The 15,536-nt window shown below is 41.4% G+C and overlaps 1 protein-coding gene across 3 annotated transcripts in view; it reads right to left on the bottom strand.

Annotated features, from left to right (window-relative positions):
• GPD2 (glycerol-3-phosphate dehydrogenase 2) overlaps positions 1–15,536 on the bottom strand; it is a 150,640-nt gene that overhangs the window by 98,462 nt on the left and 36,642 nt on the right. The window lies entirely within an intron of this gene.

Raw genomic sequence — 15,536 nt, 5'->3', positions numbered from 1 at the left:
GTCACAAAAACACATCTGCACTCTACCTTCCCTAGAAATATGTTGATTAAGGAGAAATAAGAGAAAATCAGCAGGAATAAAACAGTAGCGGTAAGTAACAACACGTTTTAAGAAAAGAGGCCTTTGGACTCCAAATTTTCCCAGACCTGCTAATAAAACTGCCTTGTTTAATCAAGACAGCTTGATTAAAAAGAAATCTGGGAGACAGACTCCATTAGAAGACTGATCCTGAGATTCTGGGAGAAGCCTTGTTAAAGCAATAAGCCCTAAGTCACCTGAGCAGACACCTTACTCACCACCATACTCCCTCATGCACTCAGAGTGTAGTGGATGCCCTCAAGGAGTCTAGAGATTAGAGGACAAAACAAAGAGAAAATTACACTACTGCTTAGTAGATTAAAGAGAGAGAAAATGCTATAAGAGCCATAGGAGGTATCGCCCCTGATACAGGCCTGAGAAGGCTTCATAGCTAAATCAGGTCAAGAAAGCTTCACAGGCATTAGCTATATGACAATACCAGATATGGAAGTAGACACAGCATGTGATAAAACCATAAGTCACTGTAGTGAATTGGTCAGCACACTACTTTCTTAAAAGCATGAGTTACAATCCAATATTTAAAAATTGTTCTCCATATCTATGAGCCTGTTTGTTTTGCTACATTTGTTCATGTTTTTTAGATTTCACATATAATTGAAAATATATATTATTTGTCCTTATCTAATTTCACTTAGGATAATACCCTCCAAGTCTTTAGGGCTTCCCTGGTAGCTCAGACAGTAAAGAATATGCCTGCATCGTGGGAGACCAGGGTTCAATCCCTGGGTCAGAAGATCCCCTGGAGAAGGGAACGGCTATCCACTCCAGTATTCTGGCCTAGAGAATTCCACAGACAGAGGAGCCTGGCGGGCTACAGTTCATGGAGTCACAAAGAGTTGGACACGACTGAGCGACTTCCACTTTCTTTCTCCAGGTCTACCCATGTTGTCACAAGTGGGAAGATTTCATTCTTTTTTTTATGGCTAATATTTCACTGTGTGTGTGTATGTATATATATACACACCAGATCCTCTTTATTCATCTGTCAGTAGACCAGGTTGCTTCCATATCTTGGTTATTTTAAATAATGCATCAGTGAACACTGGAGTGCATATATCATTTTGAATTAGTGTTTTTGTTTCCTTCAGATAAATACCCAGGTCACCATAGTTCAGGTGGGAGTATAGTAGAAATAGGTGACGAGGATTAGGAGGTAAAAACTACGAGTTATAAAATAAATAAGTCACAGAGATGTAATGTACAACACAGGGAATATGGGCATACTATATATGATATACAATACTGTAACAATTTTGGCACATAACCTGTATGTTGGCATATATTGGTTATTTGGCACATAATCTACAATAAATCACTATGTTGTATACCTGAATCTAGTATAATATTGTGTCAGCTATACTTCAACTTAAAAATGATATAAATAACAAAATTTGTTATATTTCACGTAAACATTAAGATTTCTATCTGAGATCAACCTGCTGAAACTGAACAGTGGCTGCTGTCCTTAGGCAGGGCTCATGCACCCTTGTTAGCCCAGGATTCCCACTCACTGGCTTGACACTTGGATCCTACCAGTCTGATCCCTTTAGGCATATAGGCTTGCCAAGCCTGGCCTAAAGACAGGACAAGCCCAGCACCACTTCAGGATCTATTACCTAATTCAGCTCCTGATGTCTGAAGAAACGAGAGCCCAAGACACAAAGCAAACTGTCTTGTGCCTAGCCTAAGTCCAAGTGCAGCTCCCAAACAGAAAAAAAAAATCTTATCTTGGTACAATTAGGAGAATATCTAGTATTTAATATTACTTTGATGTTGTTATCTCTGATTATATTTAATTATAATGGGCTGTGGGGAAGTAGGTAGTTTTTTTTTTTTTTTTAACTCGTAAGCAAAGATTCCTCTCCATGTTAAAAAGACAAAATTCCTCCAGCATTCTGATAGCAAACATATAGCTTTTGTCAAGAGACGGGCACATAAAACACTTATATAGAATTGAAAGCCAAGTTCATAATCTTTGAGAGTTTACATCTCAGAGAACAGAATGGGATTCAGAATGAGATCGATTTTACTATATCTGTACACAATTAGACTTTCAAATTAAAAAAAAATATATCCTAGACATTTGCAACTTCAGGTGAGACAGAAAACAAGATCTAATAATTAGTGTCTATTTCTGAAAGAAGTGCATATTTAAAGACCATAGGCAATTAACAGCCAGGTTGTCCTGTAATCATGTAGAGTAATAATTGGAGAATAAAGTAGGGTTTCATGCAAATCACTTCTTACGGCAACTCTCACTCTCACTCTCATATTTTGTGGTTCAGTTCTATCTTGATAATGGAACTGTTAGATTTAAGTGGAATTGCTTCATGTTTTATTGTCACTGAAAAATACTATATTTTTATATTCCTGAAAAGGAAATGCAATAAGCATCTCCTTAGAGTGACTCTCAAGATATCTTAATGACCTTTCACCTCCTGAATCACTTTGTGATTCTAAACAATGATGTTGCTCACATTTCTCAATGTAAACAAACTGGGTGAGGGATTCACGATTACTCCATAGGAAGAGTGGCTAATGGCTGGCCCCTCATCTCCACTGGGGACCACAAGAGAAAATAAGACAAGTCCATCTTTCAGGGGGTGGGGGAGCTGAGAAAAGAGCTCTGGCTCACCTTGAAGGTGCTATCTCGCCCTTAAGTGGCCGTGATTCCTTTGAGAAATCACAGAGAAGTTATTTTAATACCAATCACAACCAGCCAAATCATTAAATTACAACACTTTTTTATAGCTGAAAAGCAAGGAAAATACCCTTTGGCTCTGTCTGAATCTACTTCAAATAAAATCACATCACTACATGATCTGAGGTCTGAGGGATATGTTTTACCAGTTAGGTACTTTAAAGACACAGAATATGTGTTCAGAGGTGTCCAAACTTGATATTGGGTTTCCCACATGGCGCTAGTGATAAAGAACCTGCCTGTCAGTGCAGGAGACTTAAGAGACATGGGTTTGATCCCTGAGTGGGGAAGATCCCCTGGAGGAAGGCATGACAACCCATTCCAGTATTCTTGCCTGAAGAATCTAATGGACAGAGAAGCCTGGCGGGCTATGGTCAACAGGGTACCAAAGAGTCAGACACAACTGAAGTGACTTAGCACGCGCGCACGCGCACACACACACACATGCAAACTTGATATTGCTCTTCAGTTGCAATAGCGTACTGACGATAAAAGGATCTGGAGAGGGAGCCTGAGAGCAGGAAGGGAAGAAGAGCTGCTACAAGCCCACATACTAGTAAGCCAGGTCCCTTTGGTCTCACCATGACACAGCAGGGCGCATCCTCTGACCAATGACGAAACTGAGTTTTGTTATTCCTTGGGCAAGTAACTGACAGAATCAGAATCCAATCCCAGGTTGGACTCCTAATCATTTGTCTTCATCTCTGCTAAGTTATCTTTCCCTACATGTGTGAGGTACCAAGGGCCCTAGATCACCGTCTCACTGGCACCAGCAACGCAGGGAGCTGAGGATGGCAGCCGGAGGAAACAGAAGTTCGAGGGAAGTTGCTTTACCCAGGGCCAGCCACACTGGGCAGTGACACCCAAGGATCCACCTAACAGCATTTTTCCTTAAGTGTTTCCCTGACACATACATTTGGAAATGGACACAGAATCAAAACGGACTCACTGTCCCCCATCCCTCTCAGGTGAATCAAACGCTGACCCAATGAGCCAAAGGACCGCCTCCAAGCTTCACAATCCAGATGGCCCTTGGTTGCATTTTAATTATATGTTCAAAATACTTTGGAGTATAATTTACGATGCACGCTTTCCATTTCTCTGTGAATTATTTCATCAGATACACACATATTTATAACTTTTCTAGTTTATACTCACAAGCATATAATTGGATCTCAGAACTCCTTTGTTGAAAAAAATCACACATTTTGAAATAAAGCAAGTAAAATTATTTTGCCTAACACTGCCTAATATCTTAAAGCATCTATGTTCTTAATTTGCAAACTCTACCAAAAGGAGGCCTACCTAGCATTAACACAATTTAACTGGTAAACTGGAAAATGGGAAGAGGGGAGCTAGTGGACTTTTCCCAAAGCATTTAAAGAAAGTTTCCTCAGTCCCACAATATTCCTAAAAAGTTTCTTAAAGAGGCCTTAAAATGGATAAATAGTTGAAAGTGAAATGCAAAGTCAAATCAAAATGAATGTCAGCATCGCTCAGTGAGCAACAGCCTAGAAGCTCACCAGCTGTCAACGCTAATCATAGCTCAGTCGTTGACTCACTGTGTGACCTACCACAGTACAGTTCACCTCTCGGATTTTGTATGCCAGCAATAAAATAGCATCGCAAACTCCTCGAAGGCCTGATGTGAGTTGTAACTCAAAGATATCGCCATGGCCCCACTTTGGGAGCTGAGTGTTAAATAAAAACCAAAATTAAAAGGAAGATGATAGGATGCACTTCAGAGAACATTTCCAGCTCTGTCTGCATAATTTCAGTGCTTTAATGAAACATGCCTCTGAGAAACGGTTAACCATATAGAGTGAAGAATAGTTTCAACTGGCCTCCTGGAAAATGTAGTGTACTGAGAATCCTCATCAAACTTCAGATACATCAGACACAGCTCCAATATATTTGGTTGTGTTTTTAAGAGAAAAAGAGTCCTTCCAGGAATCTATGTACAGGATTCTAAACAAGAGAAGAAAACAGATGATACAGTCTTTGACATAAACTCTAAGGATAAAACTCTCACAAAAAGAAAAAGAAAAAAGAAAATCACACAACTCATTTGTCAAACTAGATTAGAAATTAAAGTCAGGACACAGATTTAATGACTGGATGCTTATCAAAACTTTTCTCTTCTTCCTGAGAACACGACTGGACTACACTTCCCACCTTCCTTACAGTTGGCCAGAAATGATCTAGTGAGTCAAAAAGCTATACAACATGGCAAAACCACTAGAATAAAGGGATACAGGTCCCTGAATAACTGCAGGAAACAACTGTCCACCTATCCACTTTGAAGTGTAATGTGAACAAGAAAGAAACTTTCACTGTGATAAGCCATTGAGCTTTGGGAGATGCTTAATATACCAGTTAGCTTAACACACAGATATAAGATACGTTTAGCACTGCAACTCAATATTTACAATGCCCATACATTGTTTGTTCAGAATCATCTGCTGACAGGTTAGGATCCACCATTTATAGAAAAATAACCCATAGAGATGTTGCTGTTGTTTAGTTGCTAAGTTGTGTCTGATTCTTTGCGACCCCATGCGCTGCAGCATGCCAGGCTTCCCTGTACTTCAGCATCTCCTGGAGTTTGCTCAAATTCATGTCCACTGAGTGCATAGAGATAAATCTCTAAAAGAATTAGATAATCAAATGAAAGCCCAAGCAAACCGTGAAAAGTGAAAGTGAAAGTTAGTCCCTCACTTGTGTCCAATTCTTTGCAACCCCATGGACTGCAGCCCGCCAGGTTCCTCTGTCCACGGAACTCTCCAAGCAAGAATACTGGAGTGGGTTGCCATTTCCTTCTCCAGGAGATCTTCCCAACCCAGGGATTGAACCCAGGTCTCCCACATTGCAGGCATACTCTTCACCGTCTGAGCCACCAGGGGAGCCACCAGGGAAGCCACCAGCGAACCCACCAGCAAACCCACCAGCAAACCAAGGTGCATGGTTGACATAATGCTGATGATGATGGCTCTCTAAGCAGGTAGGTGAACCTTGAAGCCTATTCTTCAACTACTAGTCCTTTCTCCTCTTAAATATACAGTCTTCATATGGTGTTTAACACTACCTTCTCCGTTCATAGAGAATTTCTCAGGCAAGAACACTGGATCCAGTTGCCATTTCCTACTCCAGGGGATCTTCCTGACCCCAGGGATCGAACTTGCGTCCCTTGTGTCTCCTGCACTGGCAGGGGGATTCTTTACCACTGCACCACCTGGGAAGTCCATCCAACACTACAGCTCCACCTAAACATTAAAATCAACAAAAATTAAGGCTGTTTAAGGACAGTTGCTGTTACAGCACTCTGTAAGATTTTTTAAAAAAAGAAAGGCTGTTCATGAACCTATAAAGAATGCCTCTGGAGATGGAGGACTATTTACTCAGAACAAACAAGTCTGGTAGCCAGAATCGCCTCTGGTAAGCATAAAGCCAATGAATCATGTGATAATTGCAGCTGTATCAGTGCTCAGGAAGATTTAGACTGATTTCAAATCCACATACTTTTTAGCTTAGGAGACAGAAGTATGTTTACAACTGAGGTTAAATTCTTAAAGATATTAAGCACATGCAAAAAATAGTTATATTCAACCAAAGATACTATTGAAAAGTGACACTTAAGTAGAATCTTTGCAACTGACATTTTCTCAATTGACATCATGTCTTAGATGGTATGCTTATGATTTGAAGTATAATTTTTAAAAATTAGAGCACTTTCAGTTTTATAGAAAAATTGAGGGGACATTCCAGAGATTTCCTACATACGTCCTGCCCTCACATAGGCAGAGCCATGATCAATATCAATCACCAGAATGGCACAATTTTTACCAAAGATAAACCTGCACTGATACAGCATAATCACCCAAAGTTAACAGTTTACTTAAGGGTTCACTCTTGGAGTTAAACATTCTATGGTTTTGGATAATATATTATGACATGTATTCATCATTGCTGTAAAAATCCTCTGTGATCAGCCTATTCACCTCCCTGCATACATCCATGGCAATCACTGATCTTTTTACTATCTCCACAGTTTCCCCTTTTCTGGAATGTCATATAGTTGGAGTCATACAGTATGCAGCCCTTTCAGATTGGCTTCTTTCACTGAATAATATGCATTAAGGTCCCTCCATGTCTCTTCATGGCTTAATAGCTCATTTCTTTTTTAGTGCTGAATAATGGAGAGTTGGACTGTGAAGAAGGCTGAGCGCCGAGGAATTCATGCTTTTGAACTGTGGTGTTGCAGAAGACTCTTGAGAGTCCCTTGGACTGCAAGGAGATCCAACCAGTCCATTCTGAAGGAGATCAGCCCTGGGATTTCTTTGGAAGGAATGATGCTAAAGCTGAAACTCCAGTACTTTGGCCACCTCATGCGAAGAGTTGACTCATTGGAAGAGACTCTGATGCTGGGAGGGATTGGGGGCAGGAGGAGAAGGGGACGACAGAGGATGAGTTGGCTGGATGGCATCACTGACTCGATGGACGTGAGTCTGAGTGAATTCCGGGAGTTGGTATTGGACAGGGAGGCCTGGCGTGCTGCGATTCATGGGGTCGCAAAGAGTCAGACAGGATTGAGCGACTGAACTGAACTGAACTGAATGTTTCACTGTCTGGATGGACCACGGCTCATTTATTCATTCACCTACTGTTGGCCATTTTAACTGTGTCTAAGTTTTGGCAATTAAGAATCTGTGCACATGTTTTTCTGTGGACATAAGCTTTCAGCTTCTTTAGGTAAATATCATGAGTGTGACTGCTGGATCATATGGTGAGAATATGTTTACTTTTGTAAGAATTCATCGAACTGTGGTGTTACAAAGTGGCTGTGTCATTTTGCATTCCTACCAACAATAAATGAGAATTCTTTTTGCTCCACATTCTTACTAGTATTTGGTGTGCTTATGATTTTGACTGTGCTTATAATTTTGATTTCTTCTTGATTGATATTCATCTTAACTTCAACTTTCTCTAACCTCTACCAGTTTCTCTGGCCAGCAGTGAATATAAGCAGCATTATGCCAATCAAAAACTCAGCTATTTAAATAAACCTGGTGTTGTATCTTTCTTATTATTTCTAACAAGGCTAGGTCTGTCTATTTCAAAGCTTTTATGTCCTATATGGGAGAAAAGAAAGAAGTATAATGAACACTAAAGACCTGCTAACATGTTAGGTCCTGTGAAGACTGGCTTGTATATTTTTGAGTTGGTTAGTGCTTGGCATGGGAGTAAAGAGACATTATCCTTATCTTATAAAGAAACTAGAGTTTTGGAAACTTTCATATCCTGTACATAATAACACACTCATCAAAACTCAACCATACTTCTATAAAGACACATTCAGCGAATTAAGTATCTTTTCATTTGGGGAATCTATTAAGATAAAACCCAAAGTAGATCTTACTTCAGAGAAGGCAATGGCACCCCAATCCAGTACTCTTGCTTGTAAAATCCCATGGACGGAGGAGCCTGGTGGGCTGCAGTCCATGGGGTCACTAAGAGTCGGACACGACTGAGTGACTTCACTTTCACTTTTCACTTTCATGCATTGGAGAAAGAAATGGCAACCCACTCTAGTGTTCTTGCCTGGAGAATCCCAGGGACGGGAAAGCCTGGTGGGCTGCCGTCCATGGGGTCACACAGAGTCAGACACGACTGAAGTGACTTAGCATAGCATAGCATAGATCTTACTTCGACTGGATATAATCTTTCCATTTTCTGCTGTTGCCCCAATCTTATCTTTTGAATTCTGAATCATTGGTATTAAAAGTCCAAGGATTGGTATATAGAATCTCTTACAAGTAATGTATTGAGAGGGCGAGACTGAGATTAAAAGTGTTCTCAAAGTTCCTATGGATTTTAACTATTGATACATTGCTTTGCCTATCATTAGCATAAGTATTTTTCCTTACAAAGGTAGTACAGGTTTACCTATAATTCAACTCACCTAATACTATCAGCTCACTAACATCACCACTATCATTTTTATCATGTCCCCTTAATTAACCACGCATAACAAAGTAAACTACAGCCTTTAGCAATTCACTTAATGTATAATGAATTGCTATTTCTTACAAAGTGAGAGGTTATTTTGCAAAGCATGAAGATCCTGTTATTAACCAATACTACTACATCACTGGGCTTCCCAGGTGGTGCTAGTAGTAAAGAATCCATCTGCCAATGCAGGCGACAAGAGACTCAGGTTCCATCCCTGGGTCAGGAAGATCCCACTCCGGTGTTCTTGCCTGGAGAATCCTATGGACAGAGAAGCCTGGCGGGCTACAGTCCATGGGGTCACAAAGAGTCAGACGCAACTGAAGTGACTTAGCATACATACATGCACACACTACATCATTAGCTTTGGGAAAATATAAGTCCAATTGCATTCCCTTCTAGCTAAATTCTGATTTATTCCAAAAAATCTGATTCTCCCCCTACCAAAAAAAAACAGAGCTTTAAAAATTTTTCACTATAGAATAACAAAGTGTTGTATTTTATATTCATCAATTTATCAAAAATATTATATTTGTGTAATTTTTTAGGAACACATCACCATATAAATCAAGTCTGCCGTAACTGACATAAGCTTACATACAAAAAAAAAAACAAAAACAAATGATGAGAACGTCACGGAATTTATTACTAATAACAGAAAGAGAGTTTAAGCCAATAATTGGGGTTGTCTACCTTGATATTGGCTCATATTCAGATCAGGAATCAAGGAAGAGAGAAAACAGAAGAGTGTTTGTGTGACTGTTTTCACCCATTCTACAAGCTCAGATCAAGGTCATGCCACTTGCTACTAAACCTCAAAGTCTTAACATGGTGTCCCTGAACCCAAGGGTCTCCAGTGATAAGAGCAACTTTCCTGCTAACTACAACCACACTTCAAATCACCTGGGAACAGCTAAAACTTTTGACAAGTTTACTGTATTCCAGGAACTCTCCCATGCTTTAATGGTCTTCCACAGTCCTATGAGGAAAGTACCACTGTTTTCCCCCATCTTGTAGATGGTGAGGGTTGGGGGGGATGGTGGTGGTTGGCCCAGAGAATTTAAGAAAATTGCCCATCGTCACTCAGTTCTTCAGGAGCAGAGCTGGCAGTCAGACTCAGACAGCCTGCAAAGACATTCCCAAGATTGTGTTCCTGTCCTTTCTGTTGCTGATGAACAGAACATCAATGAGAATCTCTCATTTCCTGGATTCTAATAATATCACTCCTTACACTGAAAAGAAACTCCCTGCCTATGCATAGTGCAAAAAAAAAGTTCACATCCGGGCTTTGAGAAAGCTGTCTGTGGTTCTCAGGCTTCACCTCAGAGCTGGCTCAGGAAGCCCACACACCTCCAGAACGGGTAATGGAAGGAACACCCGAGCGTGGCCTACGTGAGAGGGCCACCCTCAGACCTAAATAGATCTTTGTTACATCAGCCACACTGCTGGGGCTAAAAAGAAGCCCACACTGTCACACCAGTTTCCAGCCAGGCCCTAGAAGGTATAAAAGAAATGTGGAGTTTAAATTTTTTTTAAGTTTCCAGAAAAAGACCCTCACTCTCTACTGCAAAGACAAAAGTCCAAGACAGCCCTCTGTGAAAACTCTGCATTCCTACCCTAGCTTTGCCCCCATTCTTCCCATTGCCCGAGGGAACCCTCCTGCAGCCCTGACTATAAGGCTCTCCATACTGCTCCTTAAGCTACCTCTTAGTTACCACCTCTTAACGCTCAAAATTCTCCAAGCCAGGCTTCAGCAATATGTGAACCATGAACTTCCTGATGTTCAAGCTGGTTTTAGAAAAGGCAGAGGAACCAGAGATCAAATTGCCAACATCCGCTGGATCATAGAAAAAGCAAGAGAGTTCCAGAAAAACATCTATTTCTGCTTTATTGACTATGCCAAAGCCTTTGACTGTGTGGATCACAATAAACTGTGGGAAATTCTGCCAGAGATGGGGATACCAGACCACCTGACCTGCCTCTTGAGAAATCTGTATGCAGGTCAGGAAGCAACAGTTAGAACTGGCCATGGAACAACAGACTGGTTCCAAATAGGAAAAGGAGTATGTCAAGGCTGTATATTGTCACCCTGCTTATTTAACTTATATGCAGAGTACATCATGAGAAACACTGGACTGGAAGAAACACAAGCTGGAATCAAGATGGCCGGGAGAAATATCAATAACCTCAGATATGCAGATGATACCACCCTTATGGCAGAAAGTGAAGAGGAACTCAAAAGCTTCTTGATGAAAGTGAAGTGGAGAGTGAAAAAGTTGGCTTAAAGCTCAACATTCAGAAAACGAAGATCATGGCATCCGGTCCCACCACTTCATGGGAAATAGATGGGGAAACAGTAGAAACAGTGGCTGACTTTATTTTTCTGGGCTCCAAAATCACTGCAGGTGGTGACTGCAGCCATGAAATTAAAAGACGCTTACTCCTTGGAAGGAAAGTTATGACCAACCTAGATAGCATATTCAAAAGCAGAGACATTACTTTGCCAACAAAGGTCTGTCTAGTCAAGGCTATGGTTTTTCCAGTGGTCATGTATGGATGTGAGAGTTGGACTGCGAAGAAGGCTGAGTGCCGAAGAATTGATGCTTTTGAACTGTGGTGTTGGAGAAGACTCTTGAGAGTCCCTTGGACTGCAAGGAGATCCAACCAGTCCATTCCGAAGGAGATCAGCCCTGGGATTTCTTTGGAAGGAATGATGCTAAAGCTGAAACTCCAGTACTTTGGCCACCTCATGTGAAGAGTTGACTCACTGGAAAAGACTCTGATGCTGGGAGGGATTGGGGGCAGGAGGAGAAGGGGACGACAGAGGATGAGATGGCTAGATGGCATCACTGACTCGATGGACGTGAGTCTGAGTGAACTCCGGAGTTGGTGATGGACAGGGAGGCCTGGCATGCTGCGATTCATGGGGTCGCAAAGAGTCGGACACGACTGAGCGACTGATCTGATCTGAAGCTCATAACTTAAACTCCATTCTCCCTCCAGCTTGGAATTAGAAAAGGAAGCTGTCCCATGAAGTGACACTTAGCTTTCACTAGACAGCAAGGAAACCCTAGAAGAGCAAACTGTCCTGAGAAGAAGACTGGATGTCTTCCAGGTCCCTTCCAATTAAAGTTTATTATTAAACAGACCTATACTAAACTCCCTCAGTCATGTCCAACTCTTTGCAGCACCATGAACTGAAGCCCCCCAGGCTCCTCTGTCCATGTAATTCTCCAGGTGAGAATACTGGAGTGGGTAGCCATTCCCTTCGCCAGGGGACCTTCCCTCCAGGGACTGAATCTGGGTCTCCTGGATTGCAGGCAGATTCTTTACCTTCTGAGCCACCAGGAAAGTCCCCTATACTAAACAACAAATGATAAATACCTTGCTCTGGAAAATCTGCACACCAGTGCAGGGGTGTTTGCTTGCTACATACTGGTGGGATTTAAGACAGTGCTGGGATGTTTATATCCCAATACTCAGCCTCCTGTTCCCTGGTATATGGCTAGTCTGGGGACAGAGAAACATCAAGAAGTTTTGTGGAAACTTGGTAACCTACATATGGGTGAGGAAATGAGAGGGGAAATGCAATGACTAAGCCTCTCTGCTACTGCTAAGTCGCTTCAGTCGTGTCCGACCCTGTGCGACCCCATAGACGGCAGCCCACCAGGTTCCCCTGTCCCTGGGATCCTCCAGGCAAGAACACTGGAGTGGGTTGCCATTTCCTTCTCCAATGCATGAAAGCGAAAAGTGAAAGTGAAGTTGCTCCGTCGTGTCCACTCTTAGCGACCCCATGGACTGCAGTCCACCAGGCTTCTCCGTCCATGGGATTTTCCAGGCAAGAGTACTGGAGTGGGTTGCTATTTTCTTCTCCAAAACCTAAGACCACTCAAAAAAATCCTACAGACTTCCCTGGTGGTACAGTGAACAGGAATCTGCCTGCCAATGCAGAGGACATGGGTTCAATCGCTGGTCCGGGAAGATACCAAGTGCCAAGGAGCAACTGAGTCCACATGCCACAACCTCTGAAGCCCGTGTACCCTAGAGGCCGTGCTCTGAAACAAAAGAAGCCCCTGCTCAGGGCAACTAGAGAAAAGCTCCTGTGCAGCAGCGATTACCCAGTGCAAACAAAAAATAAATAAATCACGGCTCTAACAGCCAATATTTAAAAAAAGAAGAAGAAGAAGAAAATCCTACATGCATCTCTGGAAGCAGCCTGGAGTATAGATGCCATTTGTGGCCACAAACCTCCTTCCCTGCAGGTGGACACAGTCAAAAGAGGCCAACATTCCATTCATCTTCTCTTCCCCCATCAGCTTTCTCACTGGAATTGAAGATTTAGTTTGCCAGCTCCAAAATATAATAACAACAACAACCACAGCTCTCTGCCTAGGCCATGATCTCCACCTTTTCCAAATGTGACCTTATTTATCTCAAAAGAAGAAAAAATTTCTCTTGACTTGAGTCAACAGTGGAAACTATTCACTCCTGAAAAACATAAGTGTTAATAATATGCTTGCATGAAGAAAAGTCACACCACAAAGTAGGGTGGAACAAAAAAATCCTTACTATCACCTATAACCTCCAACCTGCCCCTGAAAATGCCAGTCTTCACAAATATCTGTATTTCCTCACCTACTGCAGCTTTTATTCAAGCAACTGAGTAAAAGGGAAGTGAATCACATTTTAGTGAATTTCACTGTGTTTTCCATTTAATTAATCAAAAAAAAAGGTATATGTAATAGTTCTCCTTCTATTCTTTTCCTTGCAAATAGAAGCTAATTTCAAAGAATTTTGTGAGCTGACCTGGCACCAAAACACTTACAAAAGTATCCACCACCAAAGGTGCTGAAACAATTGACCACCTTTTAGAATCAGCCCGTTTGTATTTAGAATACAACCTCTGTCTGTATTTTAGGGAGGAAGTTTTGTACCAGGAATATCAAATAAGCACCAGCTTGGGGCCAGTGGAAGCAGTGCTTCAAGTGCAGGATTGCCAGCAAAATGTGCCTGAACTTAAAAGTCAACCGACTGCTTTCTCAAACATCAGTACCTTGGGCTTTCAACACTAACTTATCATTAAAGGAGGACGGTTTATTGGTTGGCATCATCTCATAAAAACTGGGGGGAAAAAACATAAGAAACACAAGCCAATACTTTTAAGCATTGCTCTCTAGAAAAATAAGAGCACACCTAGTCACATTTAAGGCCACAGCTTCTATAAAATGTAACCAAATAAGGGGCATCAAGGGACAGCTTTTTCTTGACTATTGAAGTCAGGAAAATTTCCTCCCCTAGAATGGCTCTGATTGGCAGATTCTCTCTGAAAGAGGACAGCTAAGGCCTGTGGTCATTTTATGTCAAAGGCTCAACTGAGCTGGTCCTCCCTCCACACATACCCCTTTCTCTTTTTCTGCCAATCCCTATGGCTAGATCCAAACCTGCTACCAAAAACATGCTCATGGCAGTGGCTTTAAGGGACAGGAATCAACACAGAAGACACATGCACTTGGGCGGGCGTCTCCTGCAACTCATTGACAGAATATGCCTATGGTGATTTTTCTCAAAAGAACTTGTCAGATTAAAATTATAAATGACTCAAAACTGCTGGTATCTGTTTCAACTGGCTATTAGGGTGGTCAGGATGTCTAATTTAGGAAGGAGAAAATGACAAAATATGCAGGAATCAACAGACCCTTGCTTGACTTGATGTTCTTGACTAAAATTAACTCCTAACTTGATGGACTGGAGGCAGTATCAACTGCTTATTCTATTGAGAAATAAAAGAGAAATCAAACAACAACAAAACATATTTCCGAAACAGTATTCCCTGGGTACAAAGTTAAGTTATAAATTCTGAAATAGAACATGCTTACTATGGTTAACAGACAGGAACCATGTACAAATTTAGCAACAACTCATCATATTAGATATCGGGACCTTTGGCACTGGCATTTTCCTGTATCGTTTCAGAGTGTACTGGTAAAGATGGCACACGAAATCTAATCTGTTAAAGTCCATGCCCCAAACAGAACTGCACTTCTAAAATAGCCTCAGCAGAAACAACATCATCTTTTCACACTTATTTTTAAGGAACCAAGGAAACATTTTAAAAGAAATAGTATATCAAGTGTGTTCAGGAGTGAGAATGAGCTTCAATAGAAAGTCAGTAATACCTGCAACATGTATACTTAGGGAAACCTTAAGAGCAATACACTCACAGGGAACTCTGTGCAGTGCTATGTGCCAGCCTGGATGGGAGCAGGCTTCAAGGGAGAATGGACACATGTATATGTATGGCTGAGTCCTTTCCCTGTTCACCTGAAACTATCACAACATTGTTAATCAGCTATGCCCCAATATAAAATAAAAAGTTCAAAGGAAAAAAACAAAAAACAAGAGTAATGTGCTCACAGTTAAGAATGGAAAGAAACACCACAACCTATATCCAATACTGTCCATCTTTTGGATCCAGCACTAAAACTTAGCTTCCTTTTTTTTGTTGTTTTAAATATACAAGCCAGCAAGTTGATTCTTCCTAATATGTGTTTTTTACATGGCAGTTCCCATTCAGGACATGAGACTCCAAGCAGTGTGACTGGCTCTACTACCCTGGAGCACACAGGAACAGAAACAAGAACAAGACAACCCAGGCAGGGCTGAAAGGTTCTCACAAAAATGTAGGATATGAGTAGTTCATAGCCCAACTGCAAATAGTTTCCCAAATTGC

Source organism: Bos mutus, chromosome 2, assembly GCF_027580195.1.
Source record: "Bos mutus isolate GX-2022 chromosome 2, NWIPB_WYAK_1.1, whole genome shotgun sequence".
Classification (NCBI taxonomy): domain Eukaryota; kingdom Metazoa; phylum Chordata; class Mammalia; order Artiodactyla; family Bovidae; genus Bos; species Bos mutus.
This window is presented reverse-complemented; position numbering and strand designations above follow the sequence as displayed.